The sequence below is a fragment of the Coenobita brevimanus genome, chromosome 76, assembly GCF_032717465.1.
Source record: "Coenobita brevimanus isolate Jiangsu-jjx chromosome 76, ASM3271746v2, whole genome shotgun sequence".
Classification (NCBI taxonomy): Eukaryota; Metazoa; Arthropoda; class Malacostraca; order Decapoda; family Coenobitidae; genus Coenobita; species Coenobita brevimanus.
The window spans coordinates 16,509,296-16,528,115 of NC_137029.1; positions in this window are offsets into that span (position 1 = coordinate 16,509,296).

Consider the following 18,820-nt stretch of genomic DNA (forward strand, 5'->3'; position numbering starts at 1 on the left):
GTTAGTGGACATTTGTGCTGGGAGGGGGTTGGTGACAGCCAATACCCTATTCAGGCATAAAATGATCCACAGGTATACATGGCGAGTGATGAGAAGGGTGGGTGGTGAACTTAATGAAAGGAAGGCAATGATTGATTATGTGTGTGTGGATGAAAGGATGCGAAGATGTGTAATGGATGCAAGAGTTTATAGAGGTTGGGGGAGTGGACTTTCTGACCACTACTTGGTGGTGGCCAGAATTAGGATGCAAGTGAGATGGAGGAATAGAAGAAGGGAAAGACGAGAGGAAGGAGTAGTTGCAAGGAGAGTGGAAAGGTTACAAGAGGATGAGAAAAAGGCAGAGTATAAGAGAGAAGTGGAGGAACGATTGGGCAAATATGAATTGGAGCAGATGGGAGACGTGGAAGGTGTGTGTAGAATATTTACAGAAGAAATATGTGCAGCATGTGATGTTGTTTGTGGAAGGAAGAGAAGACAGAGGGGGGTGCAAGGAACAGCGTGGTGGACTGAAGAGGTGAAACAGGCTGTGGCACAAAAGAAGAAAGCATACAATGAATGGATGAGAAATAGGGGCGTGGAAGAGGTTGAGAGGCGGAAGAGAGAGTTATATGTAGAAAGAAAGAGAGAGGTGAAAAGATTAGTAAGAGAGAGTAAGAAGAGCGTGGATGAGGAATTTGGAAGGAATTTGAGTGTAAAGTGGAGGGACTGTAAGAAAATGTTCTGGAAAGAGGTGAAAAGAGTAAGACAGGGTGGAAGTGAAGTTAGCAGGGGAGTGAAAGATAAAAATGGTAGATTACTAGTGGAGAAGGGAGAAAAAGTGAGCAGATGGAGAGAACACTTTAAGGAATTGTTGAACGTAGAGGATGGAAGTAATGCGAGTATAAGTGGCTGGGGAATGGCTGGGAGAAGGAGGGAGGTGAGAAGACAGGAAGAAATCAGTAGGATAGAAGTTGTGGAAGCAATGAAGAAAGTTAAATCAGGGAAAGCCCCAGGAATTGATGGAGTGTGTGGTGAAATGCTGAAGCATGGGGGAGAGATAGTAGTAGAATGGATGTGGAAGATGTGCAGATTGGCTAGGGAGGAAGGTAGAGTCCCGGAGGATTGGAAGTCAGGTATAATTATTCCCTTGTACAAAGGAAAAGGGGAAAAAGAAGTGTGTGGTAATCATAGGGGCATTTGTCTTCTTAGTATAATAGGAAAAGTGTATGGTAGGATACTTATTGACAGAGTTAGAGAAAGAACAGAGAAATTAGTTGGAGAAGAACAAGGGAGGCTTTAGGAAGGGAAGAGGTTGTGTAGATCAGATATTCATTCTCAGATCTTTAGTGGAAAAGTTTCTAGAGAAGGGAAAGAAGTTGTATGCAGCTTTCATGGCTTTAAAGAAAGCATATGACAGGGTGGATAGACAAGGATTGTGGAAAGTGTTAAGACTATATGGAGTAGATGGGAAGTTGTTGAATGCTGTGAAGAGTATGTACGATGGTGCGAAGGCTGCAGTGCGTGTGGATGGTGAACTAAGTGAATTTTTCTCTTTGAAAGTTGGGTTGAAACAGGGATGTGTCATGTCTCCATGGTTGTTCAATCTGTACATGGATGGGGTAATAAAAGAGGTACAAGGTAGGGTAGTGGATGTTGGAGTGGCCCTGGTGAGAGAGGATAGTGTTTGGAAACTCCCTGTACTGTTGTTTGCAGATGATACTGTGTTGTTGAGTGAAGACGAAGGGGAGCTGCAAGGCTTGGTGGATGAGTTTGGGAGAGTGTGTAAGAAACGGAATCTAAAGGTGAATGTAGGGAAGAGTAAAGTGATGGTCTTTGAGAGAGGTGAAGTCAGTGAATGTACAGCAAGGTTGGATGGTGAGGAATTGGAAAATGTGAGTACGTTTAAGTACTTGGGTAGTGTGATGAGTAAGGATGGAGGTTTGAAGGGTGAAGTGCTTGAAAGGGTACAGCAGGGAAGAAAGGTTGCTGGTTCTTTGAAAGCAATGATAAGAAACAGGGAAGTGAGCATGGAAGTGAAAAAGTTACTACATGACAGTATTGTGATACCAAGTCTAACGTACGGAAGTGAAGCTTGGACGTTGTTGGAAGGACACAAGTCAAGAGTGAGAGCAGCGGAAATGAGTTATTTAAGAGGAGCCTGTGGAGTCACATGGAGAGACAGGCTGACGAATGAGGATGTGAAGGAGCGTTGTGGTGTTGATGTGGATGTGATAGGAAGCGTTATGAGGAACACACTGAGGTGGTTTGGCCATGTGGAGAGGATGGAGGGTGAAAGACTGACGAAGAGAGTGTATGTGAGTGAGGTGGAGGGGGGAAGAGGGAGGGGGAGGCCGAGGATGAGATGGAGGGATGGGGTAGAAAGGTATATGAGAGAGGGGTGTGTGCTTTGGGAGCAGGGCAGTGAAATGGCGGGGGACAGGGCGACTTGGAGGCGATTTGTTTGTGGCCACCCCAAACGGGATTGAGGCGTCTGGCAATAGACAGATAGATAGATATTTCCTTTACACCTTCGCAGTCCTGAGTCTCGTCTTGTAGATTGCGTATGGGCGCATCCACACGCGTGCTCAAACACATGTTAGCAACACAGCTGGCAACATGTTCGGGAATATGCTTGCATCAGTATTTGGACAGATGTATGCATACATGTTTCAGCGCAGTTTCGAGCACTGGCAACAGAGGTGATGGGATAAGTGTGTCCATACGAGACAGCTGAGATTTCATCATGGTGCTGCCAACACGATCTGGACGCTGCTGCTTCCAACATGTTTGCAGCGTGTTCGTTACTGTGTTGCTTACATGTTGCCAACACTTGTTTCAGCACACGCTTGGACTCGCCCTATGATTTCACTGCAGTTTGTTACGTCCAGTTCATTTCTTGCTAGATCGCGATTTCGGATCCCTAAACCCTTCTTCACTAGCCTTTTTAGATAGACGTTTCTTTCTGCTTGACTAAGGTAAGAATACGCTGCTCAGCGCATATATATATATATATATATATATATATATATATATATATATATATATATATATATATATATATATATATGGAGCCTCTGTGGCACAGTGGTAAAGTGTGTGTTTTCGTACACTGAAGAACGAGGGTTCTCGCCACGCCAGGATAATAATCATTGGGAGCGTTCTTCTGGCCAAGTACTGCTTGGCGGACATAAGGGGTGCTGTGGTTGAACCAGTGTCGCATACTGTAAAGTATGCTTGCACCTAGTTGGCTTGCGCTGGCCGATTACACTTGGTTCACACACTACACACACTTCCAAAGCCACTCCAACACTACGATTACACTTACAAGCACTTCTCACCCTACATACAATCTCTACCAGACAGCCTAATGCACTTGGTAGGGATACATTGGCTGTATCGTCTCCACTTCGGTCGGGATTGGCTGGTCCTGCAGTGGACACTCAAACGGTTGATGAGATAAGAGGAGATTATATACTGTATATATATATATATATATATATATATATATATATATATATATATATATATATATATATATATATAGATAGATAGATAGATAGAGGTCCAGGCTCAAGGCCATAGAGAAGCATAAGACTGGCATCACTGAAAAAGGAACTTTGATGTAGGCCAATGGCTCCCAAAGATCAAGTTTCATATGATCATTGCAAAGGATTCTTATTTTTTTTTTTTTTAAATGCACTTAAATATGATTTTGCAAATAATTTTTTTAGACGCTGATTCTTTCACCAAGAGGTATTAAGGTGCAAGTTAACTTTTTAGCTAGTTAAGAATTAGCGGGTATTTCTTCCTTTCCCACTCCATTTAATGAGGCAGCGACACAAATGCGCATATAAAGTTTGTGAAATTGCCATTGGCCTACATCAAAGTTCCCTTTTCAGTGATGCCAGTCTTATGCTTATACTACTCTAAGTAAAGACGTCTTCTCTATGGCCTTGAGCCTGGACCTCTTTTGGTCATTGTAACCTTTGGGTTGACTTGAACTTGTCGACCACTAAGACACCCTCACCTGGAGGCTGATTCCCTTTTTGTGCACCACGCCTGCTCTTTTTCTTATGCAGGAAAGTCTAGGTTAGATTAGGTTTGCTTAGTTAGTATCAGGTTGGGTTAGTTTAGTAGTCACTTGGGTTGTATCTGTTAGATTAGTTAGGTTAGACTAGGAAAGGTTAAGTTAGGGTAAAGGAAAGGAAAAAAAATAGAAAAATGATCATCCTGGGAAAATCAAACTCAGTGCGTAGTGCAAAAATGGTACATAAAACAAATCTAGCACGTGGAGAAAATTCTTCTCACACTTCTTTCACAACAATCGGTTCATAATTTTGGCCTGTTGGGTACAAGCGAAGGGATGGCTGGAAAAAGTCTCAACCTGGCTTGGCCGCCCAAGACCCTCGACTTCGTCGTCGGGGATGTAATATATATTATGTGAGCATGTGTATATTAATAACTATGAGTAACTGAGAGGCTGTTCAACTCCCATAATATTTCTGTTGCTGTTACCTCCTGCGCTACAAGAGCTCTCCCATTAGGTGAATAAAGTTAATAACCTTTATATTACAAGGGATCTTTCCAAAACCAAAAATAATCAAGTGGTATAAGAAAGTATTCTAAAGGACTCCATTGTATTGAAGCTAGTGATGAAGATTGTTCTTAACTATTGCACTACGAAACGCCTCCACTTAGCCGAAGAAAAGCGTCTGGTGTTTGCAAGAATAAAACAAGGAAAAGTTAGATGATCCAGAAGTAATTCCCTGAACTATTATGTGGTTATGAAGAGCTAATAAACCTGTTTCCCGCAGGACCTTCTTTTGTTCTTTTTTTCTACTCTGTCTTCCACTTTATTTATCCATTTTATTTTCTTCCTCCCCTTGGACTGGTCCGACTGGGGGACAAAGTCATTTTCCCAGTAACCCAGTTTCCTCAGCAGAAAAATTGGGAACCGGTATACAGTTCGACGGCTGTGGAGTGTTTTCTAGGGGAAGGCTGAATCACTGCAAAAACTGGTTATTTGCCACAGTAACCTTCATGAGGTAGATATACAATAATATTACTCTTTTTATAGGTAAGGAAAGACATGATGTACTGCAGGCCCACAAGGTCACACAGGAGAGAAAAATATGTTGAATAGAACAGTGAAGGCAGAAAAAAGGGACAGGTTAATGAAAGAGAATAAATGGTTTGCAGACACAGGAAGGAAAAATTTGCATAGTTTAGAATCCATATAATAGTGAGGTAAACTGGAAGAGTCCCATGTCTCAAAGTTACCTACATCAGGCGGTAGAAGGTCTGTGTATGTGTAAAGCGAGGGCAAGCTCGAGGTGAATGAAGAGAACAAAACCAAAGACAGGAAGTGAGACGGAAAGATAAGCAGGCAGAAGGAACAGATAGAGAACACAACTAAAGAATAGAGGGACAAAAATAAAAAAAGCAAAAGCGAGAATTGTTGGAACTCGGTGGTAGGGAATGAATAATAAAGCTGAGAGGCAGCAAAAATGACAGGGAAAGAATTAGAATAGCTAGACCCAAGTGACAGAGAAACAGAGACGAGAGGAGGAGCAGTGACAGCGGGAGGGTGACAGGAGACGGAAGGTGCGAGGTGTGAAAGCGACGGCTATCCATCACCTTGTATAGCTAACTGGAGGCGGAGCTGAATGTGGGCTACCTAAATTGGTGGAGTAGTAGTAGTAGTAGTAGTAGTAGTAGTAGTAGTAGTAGTAGTACTAGCAGGGTTATATCTCTTATAATATTCTGCTTACTATTAGACGATGCATTTCAGCTTAGGAGTGACTTGTAAGATGTGGGGTTTGAACTGAATATCAATCACGGTATCAAAACAAAACTCGATAAAGATGAACAAATTCGTGTGGAATTAGATTATATAATATGGAAATGACATGACTGTAGTTCAGAGGTTAATTGTTGTGGCAGTGGAAACATTACTTATGATACCAGTAATGTTTGCAGGCAGCAATGGTCAGTGTTGTAATACCCAGCAATTGTGATGGTGATGGTAATGTGTATGGCGGTGATGTGTATGTTTGCCATGATAACAATGGTGGAATTGGTGGTGATAAGAGTTTACACATGATGGAACCCCCAGGGAGTGCACCATATGCGTCTTACAATAGATCTGTGGCCGAATATTTCACGTTGCAGTGCGACTTTGCCCTTCAACCGATTGCTCTCAAAATGGAGTTCCCTAATTCTTCCCCAACCGTCAACTATTCCCCGAACAAGCTGACCTTGTTGTGACCTTGACCTTTGACCTATTGTTCTCGAAACAGAATCATTTCATCCTTGGCTGATCTGAAACCCCTCCATAAAGTTTGGGCCAAATCAAATGACAAGTATTTGATTTAAAGGGCCGAATCGTTGACCTTGTCCTGTGACTTTTAAGTCTGATCGACGGTTCACAAAACTGGATCACTTCATCTCTTCCTGACCCTCAGTCATTTCACCTATTCTAAATCAGCTGAAAATCAACTGAACAGGACTTGTCAATTGTGTATTCCAATGATGATATACACTCAAAACTGCAGATTTGGCGCATTCCTATCTGATAGTTTTTCCATAATCCAGCAGACTAACAGACAGAGACAGACGGAAAGAAGGACAGACAGAGAAATAAAACTGACCAAACACGTAAACCCCTTGCAACACACAAGCGGGTGTAATAAGTATGATATTAATTATAGCGAAAGACCACGGTGACAATGTGGAGGTAATTTGACTGGAGCATCAGTGGCTGATAGTGGTGGCAGTATGAGTAGTAGCGTGGATACTGAAAGAGAGAGAGAGAGAGAGAGAGAGAGAGAGAGAGAGAGAGAGAGAGAGAGAGAGAGAGAGAGAGAGAGAGAGAGAGAGAGAGAGAGAGAGAGACTGCAGACTGAACTAAAAACTCCCATGATCAACAACACCAAAACACCAAGAGCAACAGCAGCAACATACAGGCAAGGTGTTTAATGCCATACCGTCTTGGGCAGGAATGAGAAACAAGGAGGGAATCAGACAGGGACATGGGCAGCGTGACAGGAGAGTGAGGTGCGAAGGAGAGTGGACTGACAGGCATCTATCACCCGGGGTCCGAGGTGTGGACAGTCCTGTTTTCCTGTTTTACTCCTGTACAGCTAATTGGGGTTAAACCACACACGCGTAGGCGCTTCGTAACGAGGTGCATCATGATGGTGTTAGTGGGATTCCTGAAGGGGGTCATAACATTAATACTGGTATATACAAGAGAGTGTAAAAGAAAGCAAACAGCAACAGACCTAGTTGTCCTTTTGGATACCTTATTACAGAGGAAACTATAACTACAGTATTTAAACAATGACCATTATACTTAACCTATGACTGTGATATCTAAAACTTTGACGATAATACAGTGATAGTGATGATGAGAATGATATTTATGACCGGTAGGTGTATGCTGGCTCTCATTCCTGGGAGGTATTACAATAACAATGCCGTGGGGTAACTAACCTTCCACAGCACTCCCAGGTGGCAAACTCAGCAACCTTTGTACAATGTCCGGGCTGAGACTACTACACATACCGTACATATTTTTTCTACTTTATCGTTCTTCTTCTATATCTTTCCAATTCGCTTCCTACTTCTTTCATCATCCGTGCCATTTTTATTTAAACTTCTTTCAACTTCAGGTGGCTCTCCAGTGAGTGACAAGACTAATGGCTTACTGTAAACCAGAAAACCAATTACAACGTTGGGTGGTAACCATATACCCAAATAACGGGGTGTTGTGGAGCCTACTATGGTTGCCCTGGTAAATCAATGGAGAGACACAAATGCGGCGTCAATCGGGGAACCAACCTCCACACCCTTTTTGGTTCATGTAACGGTCCAGCAGGGGCTGTTGCTTGCTTGCGGTTGGTGGGTCTGCCTGACCAGACAGATAGGGACTGCTCAACAACAAAAACAACTTCACTCTTCTAAATTCCATCCACTCTGGACGGAGTATTTGATATTCCCCGAGCAGTTTCAAAACCCAATGGGAATGGGTAGACGAGCCCATACTCCTCCTAGTTCCAGGTGTTAGGTTGCAGTGATGGGCAAAAGTTAGGCCATTGTTGGAAACGGGTATTCATTTCTTAGGTCAGTCATTATTTTACCTTCTTCTCATATTAGTGACTGAGTTTCACTTTATATGGTTTCAGAGCGCAGTTCAGGAATGACATTTAAAAATCGCACGGATAAGTCTCCAGCTTTGAATCCCCAGATAAACACGTTCAGAGCTAAATAATGTGAATATTTTGCTGATTGTTTTTCTCATTGTCATATCGCTGTGATTACTAGTACAGCAACAAGGCAATATTGTGAAAATGATACCTTTCCCTTACAGAATAAGATGCTGCAATTTTCCAATGAAATTTCCATGACATTTTTTTTTCTGTACTTAATGATGGTTTTTACTTTTTCCTGACAGCATCAGCTGGAGGGTTTGGTAGACAGGGGAGAGCCTTCTTGTTTTACTCTCTATCTTCAGCTTGCTGAATTACAGATCATAGTCTCAATCTTCTCTCTAACAAACAACCTCGAAAAAATCACTAGGTTTGCTGTTGTTTACTTTCCTTTGCACTACCTTGTTTGCCAACTCTTTTGTTATATCTCTTCATTCCTACCATGGAGCTACGGCTTAACATGCTTTCTATAACTTCCTCGACTCCACCGAATTTTCGTGTTACTCTCTTTTTAAATCTCAGTATTTAAGGGGTAGCAATTTTTGGCCAAGTTAAAGTGGGGAGCCTATAATTTTAGTTGACAACAGTGGTGGACGTGGCTACGATTGGTGGTAGGTGTAGTGGTTAAAGATGTGTAAAATGTACCAGTGCTGTGAGTAGTACCTTCGATATGTTCTTAAAATTTGTGTAAATCCAGAAATATCCTGCTAACCTTGCTATTATCTCGGCCGGGTCGGATTCTCATTTCATTAGTCGGGAACCCCAGCCTTGAAACAGGATTTTTGACTAAAGCATATAATTGGGTTTAAAGGTACGAGGAGGCGTAAAAGGCCAAGCAGCAGAAAACTGTATACGGTAAGAACTGAATAAGATCAGAAATTACTAGATGAGGAACATTACATAGAAACGCACACGACAGGGCTCGCACTACTGCGTTTTCCTTTGCCTGGTTTTTGTTTTGATGCTACCCTCCAAAGTTAATAAATGTGAGGACCTGAGTTATGGTGACAATGAAGATGGCTGATGATAGCAATTGCTGATGGTGGCTGTCGTTGGTTAAAGTGCTGCCAAAAATTGAGAATGGCGGCTGATTGTAGATGATGGTCATTGCTGTTGTTGTGACTGACATTGATAGTGGTGGCTAGCTGCAGTGGCCCGTCATGGTTGTAGTTACATATATCTGGCTGTGGTTGTGGTACCAGGTTGGTAAATGTGACAGAGGGCTGTTGTGGTGGACCAAGGCTCCCACCACCACCACTACCACCACCACCATCACCACAACCATCATGATCATGAACATCATTATACAGAACATATTTGGTAGGGAATAGAGGTAGGATGTTAGTGAGAAACAGAGATAGGATGACGTTGATTATGATGATGTTATCGATGCCGAACAGTGACTGTAGCGACCATGACTGTGGTGCTAATGGTTGGTATATTTTTTGACTGATGTAGTTAGTGGTGGTTGCGGTTTGTGAGGGTAGCAGTTGGAGACTGAGGTTGGCAGAAGTGTGGCCTCTGGTAGATCAGTTGTGATTACTGTGGTTACAGTTTGATAATCTCATTTTATGTATCAGTCCTCTTGTGGCTAAGCGATTTCATTCTGTTACGGGAGATTTTTCTTTGTGAAGTGGTTTGAAACACTTTCGTTCATCCATTCTGTATCAATACAGTGCGTCTTTTTATTTACCGTATCCTTGCTGTTGTGAGATGATTATAGTCATCTTAAAATGAACCCCTTTTACTACAGGGTTAAGCTTATGGTGACTTCAGGTGGAACTGATTGATGGTAGTTATAATGATTGCTCTAATAAAGTCGCTGGTGGTTGTAACAGACAGAATAATAAGGAAATTAAATAGAGCTGTGGTGTTGCTGGGATGTAACTGTAGCGTAAAAAGATATACTGTGAGACGGTCTGGGTAAGTGGAGAAGATAGAGGATGAGAGACTGACTAGAAGAGTCTGTGTGAGTGAGGTGGAGGGGGTGAGAAGGAGGGAGAGACCGAGGCCGAGGATGACAGCCTGACTAGAGGAGTTTGTGTGACTGAAGTGAAGGAGATGGAGAAACCGAGGCCAAGGATGAGAGACTGACTAGAAGAGTTGTACAGATCAAACAGTTCATACATCTCTGGTGTATCAACTCAATCTTGTGAATATATAATATGAAATACTATAAACAAGTTATATGCACATTTCAAGTAGAGTATGACAGTGAGTGAGGTGGAGAAGGAGAGGGGGAGAGGGGGACCGAGGATGAGATGGAGGATTAGTGTGGACAGATTAATGAGAAAGGGGGGCGTGGGCTGGAGGGTAGGCAGCTAAATGGCAAAGGAAAGGGCGACATGGAGACTGTTTAAGGCCACTCCGTACAGGATTAAGGCGTCTGACAATAGATAAAGAAAGTTTTGACTGGTAACATCTGTGACTGGATCTGGTTTTGGTATGATGGTGGTTGTGGCAATTGACGACGGGGGGAGGGTTTAGTGATTGTGGTTAATGGTTGGTGGTTGTGGTTGAGATGAACAGATATGGCTTTGGCTGAGTAATACATTCGCGATTGTAAGATTTTCTTCAGCCCAGAGAAACCTACCTCGGACAAAGGGCTAAAGAAACTGCAGTTAATGATGGCAGATATTAGCTGTGGTTGAAGGTGTGCAATGATGTGGATGTCGAGGCTGCGGCGGGTGTATTCACTGTCCATATTAACTTGACCTAATATTGCCGTATCTTCAGCTTGAATGCTGAGCTGTAGCAAGAAAATAACACTAGAATATGGTGCTTGTAACGGAGAAGCGTCAAAGCGAGGACGTAGAGGCGTTGTATTGTCTTGTACTGCCACTTAATTTCGGGAAATGTGCTGGAAAAAAAAAAACGACTATCTTCGTCAAGGTAAGGTGCACGAAGTATAATGGTGGTGGTTGTTGGAGGTGGCAGAGATGTAATGTGACGTTTGTTGGTTAAGGATAGTACAATTAACTCTTGCAATACGATGCTGCCATTTATCTAATATTCTTGTTACCACTAAACGATTTTGTTCACATTCAGGAGAGACACTCAGTTGTGAAGGGGATAGGAATGTCTCTAAGCCCTTCACAGCAAAAGGTCTCTCCAAAGCTGAACAAAGTCGTCTGAAGGATTCTTGAACAAATAAGAGGTCATCGTAGTGAAGGGGTTAATGTCGACATAACAGTGGTTGAAGGCTGGTGATATAAGCCGATGAAGTTTGTAGGGGAAAAACAATCAGGATGACGATGATAATAAACTAATTCAGTACCGCGCCATTAGTCTTCCCTCCCAGTTTCTGTTTACCTGTAATCATAATCTAACCTATAGCAGATTGACCTAACCCTAACAGTCTAACCAAAACTAACCCCAACATAGTAATCTAATCTAACCTAACCTAGTCCTAACAGACAAACCTAACCTAACCCTAGCATATAAACTATCTTAAGTTTCACAGCCTAACTAACCCTAAGAAAGTGATTAGACAAGAAACTAACCTAACCTAACTTAAAGCAACCCTGAATAGAGTAACCGGACCTGATCCTAACAGAATATCGTTATCCAGCTCTAACAGATTAACTTTTCCTAACCCTACCAGACAAGCTCTACCAAACCAGAACCTAACAGACTAAACTTACCTAACCATGGCAGACTAACCAGCCAAACTAACATATCAACTTAACCTAACCAAGCCTAACTAAAAGCCTTAACTGTCTGATCTAACCTAAACTAACCTCAACACACTAAATCTACCTAATCCTAACAGACAAGCTTCATTTCTCTTTTACATACCAAAAACTTTACCTTAACAGACCAACCCTAATTTAACCTAGGCTAAACTAACTTACTAACATACATACTAATCTAGCCTACCCTAACCTAGAGCCTCCTGGGAAAGAAAAAGTGTTCACCTCGACTACAGTTGTAAAATATGCGACCGAAACCGGAAATGGTGGTAAGTGGTTGAGGAGTGACAGGTTCAGCATCATGACATCATTTGCCATTCATGCTACCGGCCATTGATTTCATTCAGCTAATGAGGCCTGTTATAGTGAAGGCGATGAATAAAATCGTAGATGTATTTTTTTTAAACTGTGGAGTGTGACTCAGTGATGCGTGATTACACATAACAGTTCTGGTTGTTATTGCTGCTGCTGCCTAACCCCAATCTGTCTGGCTGAGCAGACTCTTGGACCGGAGGTAAGCATCTGCTTCTATGGAGCCGTTCTACAGGTAGAGTACAGTACTTACACTGTTCAGGTAATCGACGCCCTCCTGCGATAGACAACACCTCGCCATCTGACGATGAGGTGCAGGAAAATATGTGAAGGTTGCCTCCCGGGTGGACGCCGCAGCTGCTCCACCCAGTGTCCCAGCTCCACCACGCGTAGGCTCCTCCCCAGGGATGGTGTTAATGGTGATGGTACTGGAGGTAGTAGTGGCGGTGATGGTGATTGTGGTGGTGATGACTGGTTATGGCTGTGGTGGTGATGGTTGTGGCAGTGATGGCTGTGATGGTGATGGCTGTGATAGAGATGGCTGTGGTGGTAGTGGCTGTAGTTGTGACAGACATGGTGGTGATAGAGTGTGGTGCTGATGGCCGTGGTGATGTTGGCTGTGGTGGTGGTGGTGGCTGTGTTGGTGATACCATGTTGGTGATGTCTGCGGTTAAAATGACTGCGGTGGTGATGGCTGTGACAAAGATGGCTGTGATGATGGATGTGGTGGTCATGACTGTGACGATGGACGTGGTGGCGATGGCTGCGATGTTGATGACGGGTGATAGTGATGGCGTGGTGGTGATGGTGGTGGTTCCTGGGTTAGAGAAATGCCGGTTAGAGTAATAGGGATGAATGTTTGGTGGATGTTTTGCTTGTTCTTGTTGGAGGTTGTGTTTGTGAGCGCCAGTATTATAGTTGTGCCTTGTGGTGTCTCTGATTTCAGTGGTACCTGTCTGTGATGTGAGGTAGACGCTTTTTTATTTTTATTTTTATTCTCGTTATCTCCTGGCGGTTTTTGACCTCGAGGGGTTAGATATAGCCACATTGAACCGCTTCAGTGCTAGAGGCCTTTGCTAAGTCAAATAATACCATCTGGTAGTGGTAAGAATAATCTAGAAATGATGTCATCCAGACTCGAAGGGTTGTGGTGTCGTGGTGGTTTTGAGTTGGCTGTGTTGGCCGTTGCTTTCAACTTTGTATCAAGTTCGCTACCATGACGTTTTCCTCTCCTTTTTCCACCTACATACAGGCGCCTTTATTTAATTTGGGAGAGGTTTTTAGAATAGGAAAAGTTCAATAGGCTCCGTCAGTAAGACAGATGTTTCCGAAGTTCAGTAAAATCATCTTCAGGTAACAATCATAAACTGTAGAAGACGTCATGGTGATGAAGGGGTTATAGAGGTATTTATTTAGAGGTTGTTATTTAGTAGTGGCTGTGGGATGGTAATGGCAAAGGGACAAGACGAGTAGCGTTACGAAACAGTTAGTAGTCATGGTTGTTATGGCAATTTCAAGTTGACGGACATTTTTCGTTCAGTACTGACGAACTGAGTAAAGCCTGGTAAAGACAACTACAGTGAAATTCCTGGGTGTTGTAGCCGTACCTAGAGCATTAGTAGGGAAGGTTACGAATATCCATGAGGGGAAAAAGAAGACTTAGGTTTCTCCTGTTTGAAAGCTACTACATGGATAATGTATAGCAGAAACGAAAAAAAATATATGTATGGTGCTTGAGTAACTGATATATTTTTGATCGTGCCAAAATGTTCTGAGGGATATTCATGAGATCTTAAAGAATAGCGTGAAAAAGGACTTTATAATTATTCCATATTATCATATGAAATATGAATGATTTTTAAATAGATATTTGTAGTATTAAAGTATCTTGAAATGATGCTTTGACTGGCCTGGAGAGAAAGCAATTTTTTTTTTCTTAATAGCTACTGTTACCATAATTTGACAGTGTCGCATGGTTGGGATTTTTTTTACTTTTGGTCTGGACAAACACTAGGTTTTGTAATCTGTGTCTAAAACGATGTACGATTTTGTTAGCATAAATCTTCCCGTATCGATCATTAAAGGACGAAAGAAGTGAGTGATATCAGTTAATGAGAAGGTCTACATGGCTGTATTAACAGATTTTTGCTTGAATGTCATCAGGAGATGATTCGTATAACTGCTTGGTACGTGCAAAAATACTGCATTCAAACCTGAATATAACTTGGTGTATAATGAAAGGGATCACACAAATACTGTGATTGGGAAGAAAATGTGGGAGTTACACAAGAATGCATATCCGGTTTGGTGAGTGACAAGAACTGCGAGAAGGTGTGGTAATAACAGGATTGTGTCAATGAGTTCAAGTTGTGGCGACAAAAGTATAAGTGGGCGTCTGTGGTTGAGGGTGAGGGCGGGAGCGGCAGGTGATGCATCGCGTGCGGGAGGTGGCAGCGCGGGGACCAGGCAGCCACATACCTGGAGAGCTGGACCACATATCGCACGCCACCCGGCACCTGATGACAGGGTAGGGGCGCACGCGAGGACGCCACCCGAAGGGGCAAATCATCAAAGGGGCAAGGTGCATTGAGGGCCTAAACTGGAGGCTCGCTACTTAAAGACTGCGTGCATGGATTGAGGGAGGACTAAAGAATGCGTGCATAGACTGCGAATTACGGAATGACTGAAGAATACGTACTGAATCGCGGATGAAAGGACCAAAGCTTCCTTACAAGAATCGTGAATAAAAGATAGTCCAAATCAGAGACACTGACCAGAGGAGGGACGACAGTTCAGAAATCACGGAAAGGACATTGCTCCTCGGTAATGAAAAATATTTTGTTTATAATCACCAACAGTATAAGGTTATTTTACTCTAGTATCAATGTGAAGAGAGCGCTGGATGCGAGAGGGATGTCTGTTGAGCAAGGAAGAGTGGCTGTGCGTGACAGAAATAAATGGAGAGAAATTGTGAATTAATAAGTGATGACGCAGCCCTGAGGGGATATTCTCCCGCATTTGATCTGATCAGCTAGTCAGGTCAGGTGCGGGTAAGGGGATGGGTCTGTTATGATGTGACAGGGGTAAACCAGTTCTGCTGTCGGGCCATGCTGCGGATGTCACTGATTGCATTGCGCAGTTGACCCTTGTGCGGTGTGGTGCGGTGAGGATCTGTCCCTTCTCCCCTTTGGGGCTAAGATGTGAATGAATGTGTTTGAATGGATGAGTAAATGGAGAGTGTGTCGTCCTGTCTCGGCTACCTCCCTTTCCTTGGGGGAAGCAGCCTAGGTATATAGATAGAATCAAAAAATACCTTACAGAGTCTTTGATACAACTACTCGTCTAGGAAATTCATAACTATGGGGGAAGTGAAAGTCAGTATAGTCCCTGTGCAAATCCTGCAAAAATATCGACGGTAAAAAAGCGCTTTGGAACACCGCAGCTTTAAAAAAAATAATTTACCTTTGCCATCAGTGTCGGGATAACTGCATTTGTGATCCTGCGCATAAATGAACCATAACTTAAAGAAGAACATTAGAGAGACAACATTAATCCAATAACGCTATAAGAGGCCATCCATGTTCCATTTCGTAAAGTCCCATATCTATTTACATGATCCAATAAGAGGAGACGGAGAGTTAACTGAAAAAAGGTTCAAGTAGTGTCCCATCCTGCTAACCTTTGTAATTCAGACTTTATTAACTCAGGAGCTCTGGCAAGCATCAGTTTTTCAATTTGCTAAAGTAATGGCTGTGGACGACTTCTAGAGCCATAATGCCACGTAACAAAAACGAGCTGACGTTACTGCGATGAGAGGTTCTCCCACCTATGCATTCCCTTTCCAAGCTTCGTAAAAGAAAGTTTGGACAATATATTTTAGACAAAATTTAGAGACCTTTTCAGCGAGCATGGCCTTCATGTGTGAACTACAATGATAAAAAATTCTAACCATGCAATATTATAACCGACTTGTAAGGCACAAAGAATTGCTGTTGAACTAAATATTGAACAAAAGTTCATGTGACGCGGTGGTTCGAATAGAAAAATACATACTCCCATAATTAACTACGTAAGTAGCACTCTTAAGCTCCTGTAATCTACTCTCAGCTGAATGAAAGCGTTTGGATAAAATGCTAGAGCAGACTAGGACGTGAGAGGGATAAAGGTGACAGTATTAACATTCTGACTCTTACTGCATTGAATGAATTCCTGTAGATATAATTAAATACTAGAATTAAAAACTAAAATTGTCCTCAACATAAAAGGGTTAATATGTGGTTGTATAGATGGCCTATGATTATCTCCAGTATAGGAGAGATGTTGTCGGAGTGAAGGAGTTAACGCAGGTCGCATGGATTTGTTTTTATTATGTGTTGAAGTCTGGGTATAGATTTGAAGTCTCATTCTGCAAGATCCAGGAGTTCACATACGTGCTTAACTTCTTCACCGACCACCACTTTGAGACCAAAATCCAGTGTCAATATTTAATACATGCTGGGATGTCTGTCAGGAATGGTTTGATGATATTAGAGTGAGTGTTTTATGACATGTCGATGGGTCGTGTAGTGCAACAGTAAACTCTGTTTCAACTAAATTATAATAATGAAACTGATCCTGACCCGGGATTAAGCTTGTGTACATTCAGAAAGAGGATTACTTCTGAGACTACCTGACTATCATCTCCACGTGTGAGTCTCATAATTCATATTGTTCTTTACGTTTCCGGCAATGCGGTGCTATGGACAAGAGATGTCATTCTCGTGGGTTAGCAGCTTCCTAACACTTCCCTGCTTGGCAATCAGTTCTGCATATTGCACTTTAACGCCCTCAGTGTGGTAGCCTTGTTTGTTATATTCTTGTTGCTACCGGACAGTTTTATTCAGCCTTGGAGAGGGTGTTCACTCTGGAAAGGTAATATATAACCACAATTAACCCCTTCGCTACTAAGAGTTTCTCCTAAGCTAAGTAAATCTCAGTGAAAATAGTAAGAAAATAAAGACGTCGCCGGAATGAAGAGGTTTTTTCCTTCAATATGTTGATAATTAAAAAAAATATATTGTTCTTCCTTCTTTTACACGATCATACTGAGCATTAGAGAGGTCAGAAAGTAACAAAAAAAAAAAAAAAAAGCTACATCTATTTCCTCAAGTTAGAAAACCATCGCCTGAGCTGAGTAAAACCGTTTATAGGGAGCAAAAATCAAACGAAAAGATCACTTTCGTAATAAGGGAACATAATGAAATGTTCTCATGTACGTTATATCATTCTCGTATGGGTACGTTTGGCATGAATAACATACAAGAGGATACTTTTCTCTGCATACTGCCGGAAGACAATATTCCCGCAGTATGCAGAAATATGCTTGGAAGGATGCAACTGAAATTATTTAGTACACGGCAGTGACTATGTTGGTTTCATAACAAAATAAAATTTTAATTATATTATATTTGGCTGCATTGTAGGAAATACTGTAGAGTAGGTTACCTAACGACAGTAGTGTAAGGAAAAACTTCAAGATGTGGCGATGTATTTTTCTATCTCTATATATCTATATCTATCTATCTATCTTCCTATTTATCTCTCTATACACACGCGTATATTTCATATATATATATATATATATATATATATATATATATATATATATATATATATATATATATATATATATATATATATATATATATATAGGTTTTAATAGCTTAGTAAATGTGTTAGGGATTCTATCAACGGCGTGGACAGTACGCAGTCTGGTGACACTGTTGGTCGGGTTGTGTGTGTGTTGGCGGCATTCCATTGTGCCATATATCACAGCAGGCGCCTCCACCTCCCCCTCCAGCACTGCCTCAACCCTCCATCATCTCCCCATCCCCATTCTCTACTTCTTCATCCCTTTTTACCTCCTCACAGACCCGGGCTCCGACCCCCCTCCTCCTCCTCCTCTCTCTCTCTCTCTCTCTCTCTCATAAGTTCTCCCCACCCCAGAGCCCCACAATTTGCACATTACCTGCACTTCACCTGGCTTTTGTCGCGGAGTGATGACCTGCCATTTCACCATTCGCTCACCAGGGGGCAGGAGGGGAGACAGGAATGTGGCTATGAGTGGCGGGAACGTGAAAGACGAGAGATAGATAAGTAAGTGATGAAGAGAGAAAGTAGTGAAAGATGAGAGATAAAGAGGTGAGTGACTGATGAGAGGTAAAAGAGTGACAAACTAGAGATAAACGAGTGAATGATGAATAGAGACAATAATGAACAATGAAAGATTGAGAGATGAGTGTCTGATGAGTGGCGAGTACGTGAAAAACGAGGAAGAGGTGAATACTGGATCAGTGACGAGTGACGGACGAGAGGCAGATGAGTACTTGATGAGTGGGAAGTGAAAGACGAGATAAAGATGAGTACGTGAAAGACGAGAGAAGATAAGTACGTGAAAGTCGAAGGATAGATGAGTACTTAATTAATGGCGAGTGATTGACAGACGAAAGACAGAAGCATTGATGAGAAACAAGTGAAAGACGAGAGATGGATGAGCAGCTGACGAATAGAGAAAATCCTGAAAGATGAGAGAGAGAGAGAGAGAGAGAGAGAGAGAGAGAGAGAGAGAGAGAGAGAGAGAGAGAGAGA